Source organism: Hibiscus syriacus, unplaced genomic scaffold (assembly GCF_006381635.1).
Source record: "Hibiscus syriacus cultivar Baekdansim isolate YM2019G1 unplaced genomic scaffold, ASM638163v2 tig00012370_pilon, whole genome shotgun sequence".
In the NCBI taxonomy this organism is placed as follows: domain Eukaryota; kingdom Viridiplantae; phylum Streptophyta; class Magnoliopsida; order Malvales; family Malvaceae; genus Hibiscus; species Hibiscus syriacus.
The window spans coordinates 1,020,465-1,034,473 of record NW_024062270.1 but is presented as its reverse complement, the minus strand read 5'-3'; the positions used below and the strand labels follow the sequence as shown (position 1 = coordinate 1,034,473).

Here is a 14,009-nt window from a genome sequence, read left to right as displayed (position 1 = left end):
GTGAATCGCAACGCGAAAAATGACTATCGCAATGCGAATTTGACTATCGCAACGAGAGAATCGCAATGCGATTTTCATTTCGCGTTGCGATTCTTGCGTTGCGATAGTCAAATTCGCGTTGCGATAGTCATTTTCGTGTTGCGATTTTCATTTTGTGTTGCGATTTAAAGTTTCATAAACTATTCTTCTTCTGCAAATTGAAACTTGAATGAATTGCATTACTTCAACCAAAAAACAAATACTAAATTCACAGTGTTGCAAATTTAAGTTTGAAGAATAAACTACTACTCTTTATGTTTATTGTTCATATCTTCATAGTGTAGTTTTTGGTATATCTAAATTGGTATGTTTATTGTTTTTGCAGAACTTTTATTCGGCTCAATTGACCTTAAGAAATAAAGTAAGCATGGTCAAAACAATTGCGTCGAAGCTTTCACCTGCACAAAGAAAAATATTTGAGGATACTTGCTTCGGGCCATGGCTGAAAGTACAACATCCGGGTGGAGATGCTATGTTGACCCATCTGTTTCTTCAAACCATGACTAGCGATCTACCAGAGACTATACAACGTTGTGATGAAGAGATATGGTTTGATTTTCCACCAGCGTATACGTGTTTTGGGCGGGAGGAGTTTTGCTTAATCACCGGTCTACGCTTCGGACACAATGATGTAAATCGGTATACTAGACATATTACCCGCCTATCATGGTTTTCCCGGGTTTTTCCTGAGCAGTCAACGGAGAAGTCGAATTTACACGTGGAAGACTTGACGAGATTATTGAATAAGAAAGATGGTTTTACTCGGATGGATGACGTCGATGTTGTCCGAGTATGCCTTCTAATACTTTTGCAAGCCGGCTTTTTAGGCAGAGAGGCCCGACAACCTATTCCTAATGATCTAATTAAATTGGTAGAGGACCTAAATGCATGAAACCTGTTTCCGTGGGGTTCGTATCTATGGAGAGCTACATGGAATAAGTTGTCGTCTACCTTTAATGATCAGAAAAGTTTACGTGGCGATGGTTCCAAATACACTTTGTCAGGCTTTATTTGGGCCTTTAAGGTAATAATTTTTATATAATGTTTCCAAAAATATAATTAATTCTTTAACAATTACTAATGTTTGTTATTATATTGTTTGTAGATTTGGATATTTGAGGCCTTTCCCGCCATGCAGACATATGCATTAAAAACTTCTAATGATATTCCTAGGGCTATTTCCTGGAAGAAGAAATGATCATTGCAGCAATGGGAAGATTTACTACCGTATACTACAATAAATAATGTAAGTTAACACAAATACTACCATATGTTTATAAATAAGTTATTACTAGTACACGTTTAACTTTGTTTGAGCTTTTATATTGTTAGGAGGCCAACACTCCATTACAGAGGCTGACACCCACGGAAGCTGAGCTTGCCACTGATTGGTGGCAAGCTAGTAAGCTTTTTCTGATGGCACGGATGATGAGTAGCTACCACTTCGAGAGCCATCACCTCACCCAGAGCCATCACCTGATCGACCCGAATATACACCTCCACAACGAGAGTTATCACCTATTCTGTCACATCATCGAGCCTCTTCTCCACCATCACCTCATGATAGGCGACCGTCAAAGATGCGACGACATTTATCTCCTTATTCTCCACCTCCACCTCCACGGGATGAGTCAGGGGCGTAATGAGGTCAATGCCTTGTGTGAGGAGGTCGGTACTTTACGCGATGACAATGGTGCATGGCGTGTTGAGGTGTCTACTTTACGTAGTGAGGTAGCAGCTCTACGTGAGATTATAGCATCGTTGCAGAACGAGGTTCATACTCTACGCAATGAGGTAAGTTTAATATTTTTCATATTTAACTTGATGATAAATTTACTCGTAATTTCACTTAGATTGCTTAGTAAATTCATTCGGTTGCTGCCAATACTGTTTAATTGTTTATTCTTTAACCCTGTGAAGTTAGTATTTGTTTTTGGTTGTCTTTTGGTTGAAGTAATGCAATCCATTCAAGTTTCAATTTGCAGAAGAAGAATAGTTTACTATCGCAATGCGAAAATGACTATCGCAACGAGAGAATCGCAATGCGAAAATGACTATCGCAATGCGAATTTGACTATCGTAACGAGAGAATCGCAATGCGAAATGAAAATCGCATTGCGATTCTCTCATTGCGATAGTCAAATTCGCATTGCGATAGTCATTTTCGCATTGCGAAAGTTATTTTCGCATTGCGATTTTAAGTTTCAGATTCTATTCTTCTTCTGCAAATTGAAACTTGAATGAATTGCATTACTTCAACCAAAAGACAAATACTAACTTCACAGTGTTGAAAATTTAAGTTTCAAGAATAAACTACTACTCTTTATGTTGTCATTGAACCTGGACTAAACCTATATGTTGTCATTTTAAATGTTTATATAAGTGCTTACTTCTGGAATGTTATCTGATGCATTTTGTGAACAATGATATAATAATGACTTGGGTGAATACCGTGCAAGTTTGAAATATATTTGTCTTTGTTCTCATTGTTTAATATCATGTCTGTTTATTTACTGATTTATGTATTAATTTATTTTTAGCGGCCTGCTAAGGTGGATGCTCTACGTCGGGTTTTTCTTGCAAGACGGAGTTCACGCATCAGACGGCGTGCACGTGCCATTACGTCTCCGTTCACCCCAATAGTGCAAAGAATCCGTAAGAAAAAGCCCGACTCATCTGTCATCATTCAAGAGGCCCCTATCATCCCTCAAGAGTCCCCTCCCACCGTTCAAGAGGCCCCTATCATCCCTCAAGAGTCCCCTCCCACCGTTCAAGAGGCCACTGTCATCGTTGAATAGGTCCCTCCCAATATTCTAGAGCCCGATTCACACGGCGTAATATATCGAATTATTGAGAAGCCCCCTCACGTTCCGGACATGATGGATGACTGTTGGCTTTCGTATAAGTTATCGGCCAGTACCATTCCGGCAAATGAAGTGGAGAGGAAACAACTACCGGAAACAATTCTGGATAATACCATTTGGGCTAAGACCGCAGTTGATTTTTATCTACATGAGCGGAGCCAAGGGTGTTACGCTGACATATACAAACTCAACGATGATATGCATTTGTTGATTGAACGATCTTTGTGGGGTGTATTGTTAGGGGTTGAAGACAACGACTATTTCGATGGGGGGTAAGTCTTATATTTCTTATATTTCATTTTGATTAATTTTTTTTAAAATTTATGTAATTCACTAATATATGTCTTTTTTTGTAAAACAGCATATTGATCCATGAGTGACACGTCTTCTAATTCTAAGGAAATTGAAGAAAAATATTAAAAAAAAGCGATATACAATTATGCCGAAATCTTTTCACGTAGTTCACTTGAAGAATCAACGACAGGAATCATATGTGTTGGCTAATGGACAAGCTAAACTTTATCCTGCATGGTGGGAGATCGATAAGGTTAGTATATTTGTTTAAATATTTTAAGGGTGTTCATAAATAAGTGCGCAATTTGAATTATTACATTTCGATGCAGGTGTTTATCCCTGTTTTAGACCGTACTCATTGGCTTCTCGTCGAGCTTCAGCTCCCATCCCTAAAGACAATAGTATATGACAGCATGATAAATTACATATCATTGTCTGATTTGAGAGATATGATTAAGGGATGGAGCTCTCATTTGGCTAAATTCTTGGATGCAATTGATTATTGGACTAAGTTTGGAAACAAGAAGCCAAAGAAGTTTAATGTTACAGTTATCAGAGACGAGACCACGCCACAACAAACGAAGGAAGCCAGAGGGGATTGTGGTCCTCTCGTATGCATGTGCTTGGAGCGTTTGACGGCAGGAAGTACACATTTTCTACCTCCCACCGATAGAGATAGAGGTGCAGTAGGCTTATGGTTTTGGCATTTTATGGCTAGAGCGATATATGCGAGACGCTGCCTACCTGCATCCGCGTTATGAAAGTGTCCATAAACAATTTGTAAGTCAAATGCAAGTGTTGTTAAACATATTTACTCTTTTTGGTTTGAAAATGTTTGGTTAAGTAGCTAGAATTCAATAATTTGTTGTTTGTAGGTTTTAGATGTGTAGAAAGTGTTGTTGATTCAATGTTTGGTTTCTGCAGGTTAATCCTGAAGTGAGCTGCGTGAAATGGATGTATGGGTGAAAAAGTTGATTTCATTATTATTTTTTGATTGTTTAATTGATTTGTAAAAGATGATTTGTAAATGTTGATTTGTTTAATTGATGTGTACATAATATTTATGCTTGTTTAATTGATTGAAATGTAATAGTTGATTTGTTGATTTCAATATGCATTATGTTGAATGCAAAACAGACTATCGCAACGCGAAAATGACTATCGCAACAAGAGAATCGCAATGCGAAAATGAAAATCGCAACGCGAAACTAATTTCGCGTTGCGATTTTCATTTTCGCATTGCGATTCACTCGTTGCGATTTTCATTTCGCATTGCGATTTTCATTTCGCATTGCGATTCTCTCGTTGCGATAGTCATTTCCGCGTTGCGATAGTCAATTCTGCATTGCGATAGTCATTTCCGTGTTGCGATAGTCATATTCGCGTTGCGATAGTCAAATGAATGTCTAATAAGTGATAACAACTGAACATATCATAGCAATGTTCAAACTCAAGTTACTAATACATGCCTAACTGAAAATGTTAAAAGTTCACACATAATACAACGTTTGCATTTAAAAATCACCTAAGTTAACAGTCCCAAAAGGTGAAGGCGGTTGTGATTGGGATTTTGATGAGGATCCATATTTTGGTAGAGGAAAAGATGATTGTGATGGCACTAGTGATCCACATGTCAACCTTGTATGGCCACTTTTCTTGCACCGACTACATGTCGATCTCTTCTTCTCTTCACCCTTAGACGGTATACGATCGTGACTTTTTGGTCGGCCAGGTAGCCTTCTGTCCATGGCTGGTGGCAAAACTGTTTGTAAGTCATCTGGTATGTCCCACTCAGAAGGATGTGGAATAGGGTAGACAATCTCGCCATAAGTGTCGATATACTTCTGTAATGTAGCAATCCATAGCGTATGCGCTTGAATCATCTTGGTTTAGATGAAGAGAAACTTTTATAAATGGCACACGGATAACCAGATGTTTGCCATTTCATACAACTACACGTCTTTGCATTTAGATCGACAAGCCCATTTAAGTTATTATCCAGTACTTCAAATAAAGTGTTTGAACATGGTTCAACTCTCCATGACGTTGACTTCACAACACGTTTCGTTATCTTTTTTTCTGTCCATGGTGTAACACGATGTTCCAATGTTCCTGTAAATTTAAATAAATAATACTTAGTAAAATATATGATAAGTTACGAATTTAAAGAAATAATACCTGTATGGTTTCTTTTCTTGTAGTACCACTGTTGAATAGAGGCTCGAAAAAACTCCATTAACATAGTAATGGTAATTTCTGGGAATGACGACTTAGAGAGTTGATTGATTCTGCACTATTAGACGTCATAAAACCATATCTTGCTCTAAGTTGATGTACTCTTGACCATCTTTCAAACCCGACATCTTCTAGTGTTTGAGCACACTGAGGCAAAACACGTCTTAAACAGTTTATATGCTTATTAAAATCCACTTCTCGATAAGCTTTTACAACCTTCCAGTATGTCCATTTGTGATTTTTTATACCAGCAGACCTTGATTTTAGATTTCTATACAAATGAACACCACAAAGTCCATGAAAAGCATCTGGGAAACACCTTCTAACACGTTGTCAATTGATTTGCCCTATCGGATATGATTGTCAGATTGCTAATAGGACCTATGCAATCCCTAAGATGCCCATAAACCATATCCATGAATCAGAGGTTTCAGATTTGCCAACCCCGTAAGCTATTGGTAGTATCCCATTGTTAGCATCCATGGCTACTGCTAATAAGTTTACTCCAAGGTATCGACCTTTTAAATGTGCTCCATCAACTATAATAACTGGGCGCATGCAGTTAATAAACGAACGAATCTACAAAATCATATACACAAGAAATATAATCATTTAAATGTGAAATGCATGTAACTAACAAAAATGAGTCAACAAAATTATATTGATTTACTAACCGCAGCACCAATGGCGATAAACAGCAACTCAAAGCGTCCATCTCTATCTGTTTTGATATGAGTTACTGACCTAGGATTTTTCAGCTTTAAATTGTGACAATAAGCCGCAGTTGGGCAAACGATGCTTCTGGCGACCCCCTCAACAATTCCAGGCAAAACATTTGGCTCTCTAAGCTTGAGAATATGAGATACTAATCTTGAATCGAGCATTCATGTCAGTCATAATTTCATGTCCCCGATATACCCTACCATTCAAAAACATTAACTCAGCCAGAAAACCACCCAACACCTTTTTGTTTGACTGTCTATGGTGAGGAAAAACTTTGGTTCTTGAACATGTATGTTTATCAATAAAAGTCCTAACTTAAAACATTTCGCAATCTTTTATCCTCTTTGCAATCATACGCCACATACAGTTTTTGTCAATCATACACCTTGTTTCGAAACGATCTTTGCTTGATTTGTTAACTTTTAGTTGATAGCCATCTTCCACACATTTCGTATACAAAGCTATCTTCAAGTCTTCCTTTGTATCAAAATAATCATCTTTCTTTATACGAATAATTTTTTTGTAACAATCAACTGCTATCTTTACCAACTCCTCTTCTGGTATCTGAAGTAATTATGACATATTCCAGTTATACTCCCGTGGCATTTTCTTCAGAGACTTTTCTTTGGGGATTTCTTCTTCTTCTTTTTCTTCTTCAGTGTTATATGAATTATAGAATGGATGTTCAACATGTTCATTTACAGTCGTAACTTCCTCCTCATTATCATCAACAACATCTTCCTCGGCAACGGTTGTTTCATCATCAAAATTCGGGTATTGACCAATATTAAAATCATTACACGCAGGTCTGTTTCTTCTTCTGAAAAATCATCAAAATCCGAGTATTGACCAAGATCAAAGTCCGGGTATTGACCAAGATCAAATTTCGAATACTGACTAGTACTCATAATTTTTTCTGTTGGCTCATCATCGTCTAACTGGTCAATACGAAAATCGGAATTTGGTGCTGAAAGTTGATTGGGATTTGGATTAGGGAAATGTTGTGGGTTTTGAGATTGTGTTTGGTATTGAAAATGTGGTGAAACAATATTTGCTTGGTGATGAAATTGTGGTGAAACCATTAAATTTTGAGCACCATAAACTGGGGTTGAAAAACTTCGTTAATTACTACCCGCTACTGACCCAACTTCACTACTTCTAGTTTCAACAACATACAATGTAACATCATCACTTGAAACACTAATGTAAGCAATGAATCGTTCAACATCTTCATTGTCGGTTAACAAATAAACTTTACCATTTCTCTGATAAGATAGCCTAAATCCACTTAGGGGCTATAAATTCAATTTATTTGCAACACGTAACATTAGAGTTTCATAAGTTAACTTTTTTAATGACAATTTTAGTTGAAGATTCACGGGTAAAGACATATATTGTAAAACACCATGAATATTCTCCCATGACCCTCCAAAACACAAATCTATCCAAACATGATCAACATTAGATGATTTCATTATTGTAAATTAATTTACTAAACAAACGAGCTGCGAAACTAAAACCTGTTGCCGGATGGGGAAGGATGTCGTTGGATATAGGAACGGATGTCGCCGGAGAGAGTGATAGATGGAGATGGAATGAGTTGCGATTTAGGGATTTAGGTTATGAGTTGCTGCTGCTGCGTAGTTATATACCCAAAACATTTGTGTTGTGAAATTAAAACCTGTTGCGAATTCAGAAATCGAGTTGCGAATTTGAAATTCAGTATTGCGATAGTCAGAATCTCGTTGCGATTTACAGATTCGCATTGCGATTTACGTAAATCGCATTGAGATTTACGTAATCGCATTGCGATTTTCCAAATTCCGCGTTGCGATTTACGTATTCGCATTGCGAATTAGGAAAATCGCAATGCGAATTTGGGAAATCGCAATGCGATAGTCAGAATCGCGTTGCGAATCTGGAAACTGATTTGCGATACCGGAGATCGCGTTGCGAATTATCAATCGCATTGCAATTTAGTTGGTCATTTTGGCAAATCCAAAAAAAGTTGGTTAAAATCGTATATTATAAGGCATTTTTTGTCACTGAGGTTATTTTCTCTTAAAAATACCAGAAAAGTCTTCTGCAGAGAAAACAAATAAAGATTGAATCTTTATTGACGTACGGTGTTTTTTTAACACAGCCGATGACATATTTTCGGTCAAATTTGTGATCCAGTATATGAACTTTAATTTGTAATTCAGTATATTTTCGGTCAAATGTCGTATTAGTCATCGTGTTAACGATCTGCTTAAATAATCGTCAACTTTTTAACAGAAAATGATAAGTTTGGAACATAATTAATAGTTGGGTGATCATTTTTTAACTTCTAATAGTCGATGGACTTAAAAAAGTAATATTCTATAGTCAAAGGACTATTTTGTAATTTTTAATAGCTGAGAGACTTAATAAAGTAATATCCTATAATCAAAGGATTATTTGTGTATTTTACCCAAAATTATAATATAATATGAATCTATCAATAAGCCTAAGTGATTAAAGAGAATATTATTTTCTCTAAATGTTTCGATTTGCTTTTGAATAATTTATATCTGCAGAGTGTATAGACGTTATTAATGATTAAAAACTATTTTAAACAGAAATCTCCTTATAATCATCGTAATTATATATTTTAAATAATATTCCATGAAAAATTTATCATTGAAAATGAAAATATATATTTTAAAAGATAAATAAATGTCTATTCATTGACTATTTTAAAATAAAAATTTAAATTTAGTTAATTACTTATTGTTCTATTTATTTTTATTAAATAAATTTATATTAAAAATAATAAAAGTTATTGAATTTCTTAGATTATTTTTTATAACCACCAATTTTTGATATATTAATTGATTAATTCGAATCGAGAACTGTAAAATCATTTGGTTCAAATTGAAATTAAAACTGATAGGACTAGTTTTGACCATCAATTTTGGCCTAAAAACAATTATTCTAAAATTTATATAATTAAATTTAAATTATAAATTATTGTTAAACAATTATTCATTTAAATAAGAAATATTGAAACCATACAATTTTCTATTTTTTTCATTACCCCAATTGAATCTGAATTATTATTTAATAATTATTGGTAGAAAATTATTGTTTGACAATAATCTATAATTCAAATTTAATTATATAATTATATAAATTTTAGAATAATTGTTTTTACGCCAAAATTGATGGTCAAAACTATCAATTTGAATATTCAATTGGGTTATTAATTTGTTTTAATATTATGATTGACCCTAACTTTAAATTTTTCCATTAAAGTCCTGACCATCTTTCTTAAAATCAAGTCTAGTCCACGTAGCTTTGAAGGTTTCAATGAATCCTCTCAATAAAATTTTGAATCCCACCGAGAACCAGTTGGTCTATTCTTAAGCAAAGATTAAGGATTCAAATCTTGAAGTTTGCGAATGTAATAAAATGGGTTGGGAGGGTCGTGCATAATCTTAGGCATATCAACTTCTATTTTCCTCCATTTAGTGTTGGGAAGTACAAGAAGATACATGCAGATCAGGTTGGTATCTTATCTCTTCCTTATGAGATAAGGTTTCTCCATTGGGAGTATTACCCAAAGAATCTTCTTATGTTGAAATTACCATACGGCGACATAGAACAACTTTGGAACGAAGATGATCGTCAGGTATATTCTTTCATACTCTCTTCATCCAAGTGTTCTATAATGAGAAAAGATGTATAATTGATGTATTAGACATCATTTGATCTATGATCAAATATAAACATTTTATTATGAAAGATTTAAGGGAAATTGACCTTTCTCATTGCAAGAATTTAAGAAAGATTCCTAATCTGTTGGGAGCCATCCACCTTGAAATCCTTTGCTGCAGGGGTGTGAAAGTTTGGTTGAACTTCCTTGCCTCAATCATTTGTCATCTCTTAAAAGACTTGAGCTTCAGGGATGTCATGAACTCAAGAAGTTTCCCGAGATCCCAAATCATTGCACTTTGCAGTGTTTAGAAGAAACTGGTATAGAAGAAGTTCCCAGTTCCAAGTTATGCTTAAAAGAGTTATACTTATCTGAGACCCAAATTCAGCAAGTGTCCCTGTCTTCCTACTCTTTAATTAATCTTCAGTACTTGGATATGAGGGGCTCAAGTATTCAAAAGCTACACTGCAATGTTGACCTCCCTGGTTCGACCGAGATTTCAACAGTTGATGTGCGAGCCTTGGGTATTTGAAAGTTGATTATTGCAAGAGTCTCGAATTACTCTCAGAGCTTCCGCCGTATCTACGGTACTTGAATGCACATGGCTGCACGTCATTACAAAAAGTATCATTCACAGATCAAAATCAACATCTTTATGAACCCTGTTCTTTTGATTACAATGATGACTTTTTCATGATATTTTCTAATTGCTTGAGCTTGAAGCAAGATTCAATTGATAGCATCGCGGAAAATGCCATACTCAAAATTGGATCCGTAGCAGAGAAATGGACTGGGAAATATGTTCATGGTCCAAAAAAATTGATGTGTTGTTTCCCAGGAAACGAAATTTCAACAAGTAAGTTGAGTATCAGAGTGTGAACTCTTCATTAACTTTGAAGATAGACCCGAACAGGTGTAGTGGGAGCAGATACTTGGCAATCTAGAGGTAAGTTGCCTTCAAATTATTAATATATGATTTAGGTTCTTGTAATTAGTTTGTAGTGCACTTACCCCCTTGCCCATTTTCCTCATGATTTATCAATGGATTTCAATGAATTCATAACTCAGAACTTGTGGAATGGACGTATGGAGCCATTGGAGTTCAGATTGGTAACAGCTCCTGTGTTGATTTTTTTTTTTTCTTCAACTTTGATTATCAGATCAAATATTGCTCCTTCAATGACTTTCATTTAGCAACTTTGGGATTTCGTTGTGTTAAATCTATATGTGGGATTAGCAGAGAGCTTTCTGGATAATGCTGGTGAATCCAGTGAAAATTCCAACTTCGGTGACATGACAAGTGATGAATTATGAATCCGGCAACAGTTTTTAGTCTGCAGAAAAAGCTAATATTGAGGAAGTCTATGATGATGCACAGAAGAAGCTTTAGCTATGGTGGTGAAGGAGATACAAGTTCATGAGATCTTTCGGTCTGCTTTTTCAAGAGATACAAGTTCTCAACGTGTCACGAAAACCAAGGGAAATACTCATATACCAGCTAAAGCTGTGCACTTTATTTGCTCAAGTGTTGCTGGAAACATGTTTAATTGCTATGTTTATAAAAGGCACAAGTAGGGCTATAAATTAGATGAGACTAACCGCCAACTACTCGAGTTTGACTCGATCAAAGTTCAGTTAACACTCAAACCAATAACCATTGTCCTCTAGCACATTGCCTTACATCTCCAGAGATAATAAGCTAAAGGGTGCCCAATTCTTTAATCAAGTCCTTGATCTTGTTGGTAATAAGAAAAACACGAAATTTGTTATAAATTACAAAAAGGAAGAAACAGATTGTTATGTCTTTGCTTATCAAAGATTGAAGATACATATCATTATATCCAAAGCATCATGTTTTACATATATTAAACTACCGAAATTCTTTTATACATATATCAATTTGAATTGCTTACCAGTAATCCTGGCAAGAGCAAGCACCATCTTTGAAACAATGGAAACGATTCCGGTCACGAACAACAATTTCCCTACTGACAATTGATGAGATCAATTTGAAAGCTGCATGACAGTCTTCACAAACACGGAGGTTCTTCATTATCCTAATCACCGATCCAGGAGGCGTGTTTAACAGTCCAAAACAGAGTGCTAACTTTTCGCTATGGCGATATAGAAACTTCTCCTTCTCTTTCTCTTCTACGTCCAATAGAACAACCGATGTGTCTGGTTTATATCCTCTTAGCTTCATGTAATCCACTAGTTTCTCCCACATTTCAAATATTTCAATAGCTTGAGACTGTGAATCATCTCCGGCAACAAATTCATGAATGACTCCATCAACCAAGATCGAACTACACCCAGGTGTCTTCTTCACGCCACGGTTTTTCATTAGCTTCCTTACTCTTACTGCATCTTCCCATCTTTCAGCTTCAGCATAGATATTATATAAAACAATGTAGTATCCATCATTAAGAGGATCTAGTCGAGCAAGATGTCTAGTAGCTTCCTCACCTAGTTCAATGTTTTTATGAATCTTGCATCCAACAAAGAGAGATCCCCAAACAACTCCATTTGGTTTTATAGGCATATTCATTATGAACGCGTGGGCTTCTTGAAGAAGCCCTGCTCGGCTATAAAGATCAACCATGCAACCATAATGCTCAATCTCGGGTATAATGCCGTAGCCTCTAGTCATGCCGGAAAAGAACTGACTACCTTCAGCAACCAACCCCATATGACTACATGCATTCAAGAGTCCGATAAAGGTAGGCATCATCCCCATCTCAATCATCATTGAGAAAAACCCTTAGCTTCCTGAGCTTTTCCATGGATTGCGAGCCCTTGTATCATAGTTGACCATGACATGATTGTTCGTTCCTCCATCTCCTCAAAAACCCTCCTAGCTTCCTCCAAGCAACCACATTTCACATACATGTTAATCAAAGTATTAGAAACTCTAACATTACTTCCAATTCCACTTCTTTTGGAGTATTCATGGACTATCTTTCTCAACTCAAGTGCACCCAAATCAGCACAAGCTGAAAGAATAGCCACTACAGTGACCTCATTAGCCTACACTCCGATCTTCTCCATTTCCGTAAACAATTCAACCCCTTCCCTGGGCTTCCCGCTGTATACACAAGCAGAAATCATCATTGTCCACGACCTCACATTTTTCTCAGGCATACAGGAAATAACCCGTAATCACCCTCGAAATCTCCGTTTTTCACCAGTTGGGTAATCATAACATTCCAACTGACAACATCTCGTTGGGGCATTTTATCGAACACCAACCGAGCAGTATTCATTTCTCCGCACAATCCATAGAAACTCAAAATCATATTTCGCAAAACCAAGTTCCAATGAAACCCAAATTTCTCGATAACCCGATGAATGATCTTACCATTTTTATCATCCAACAATGCGGTGCAAGCTTTGAGAACGAAAGCGCAGGTGAAACTGTCGGGAACAACATCGAGTTCACGTAAACGACGAAACAAAAGGATGGCATCCAAAGGGGAACCACTTTCAGCTAAAGTTTTCACGCAAGAGTTCCAAACGACGATTTGGGGTTGAGGGAAATGGGTGAGAAGCCGATGGGCGTAAGAGATATCGTCGAGAGATAAAGCACAAACGGAAGCGATTCGAGAGGGAGTGATGAAAGAGAGAGGAGAGTTGGTTTTAATGAGACGGGCATGAGCCTGTTTCAGCTCTAATGGGGAATTGAAGTTGAAGACAAGGGTTTGAGCTGGTGAAGGAAGAGAGTTAAGTGAAGAAGACATGGTGATTTGCATTTCTTTCGTTCAACTTCAATTGGCTTGAAGACAAAGATTGTTTACATTTAGCCACTGAAGTTCGTTGTTTTAGAATGATTGGTTAAAAGTTTAGCCAAGGGCACAAACCGAGCTATTTATTCTTTGAGGTATTGGGTTCGAACACCAATAATATTAAGGGTATGAGCTTTAATGTCAAATGATTAAGAGTCATCTTTGAACAAATATTACATTGTATATATCTCGTATTAATCAAAAAATAAATAAATAAAATAACTCCAACCCATATTGACCTGATCCAAGACCAACTTGACCCACCCAACTAAGAGATATAAATATAATTTCAAGGATTTTTTTCTAGCATAAGTAAGATTTTTTAAGCCATGAAAATGGTGTTTTTAAGCCAAATGAAATGGACAATGCGTTCATAATCCATTAATCCAATCGCTA

At 36.2% G+C, this 14,009-nt stretch overlaps 1 pseudogene; it reads right to left on the bottom strand.

Annotated features, from left to right (window-relative positions):
- Nucleotides 1-11,736: 11,736 nt before the first annotated feature.
- LOC120205287 lies at nucleotides 11,737-13,669 on the bottom strand (annotated as a pseudogene).
- Between the last annotated feature and the right edge of the window lie 340 nt (nucleotides 13,670-14,009).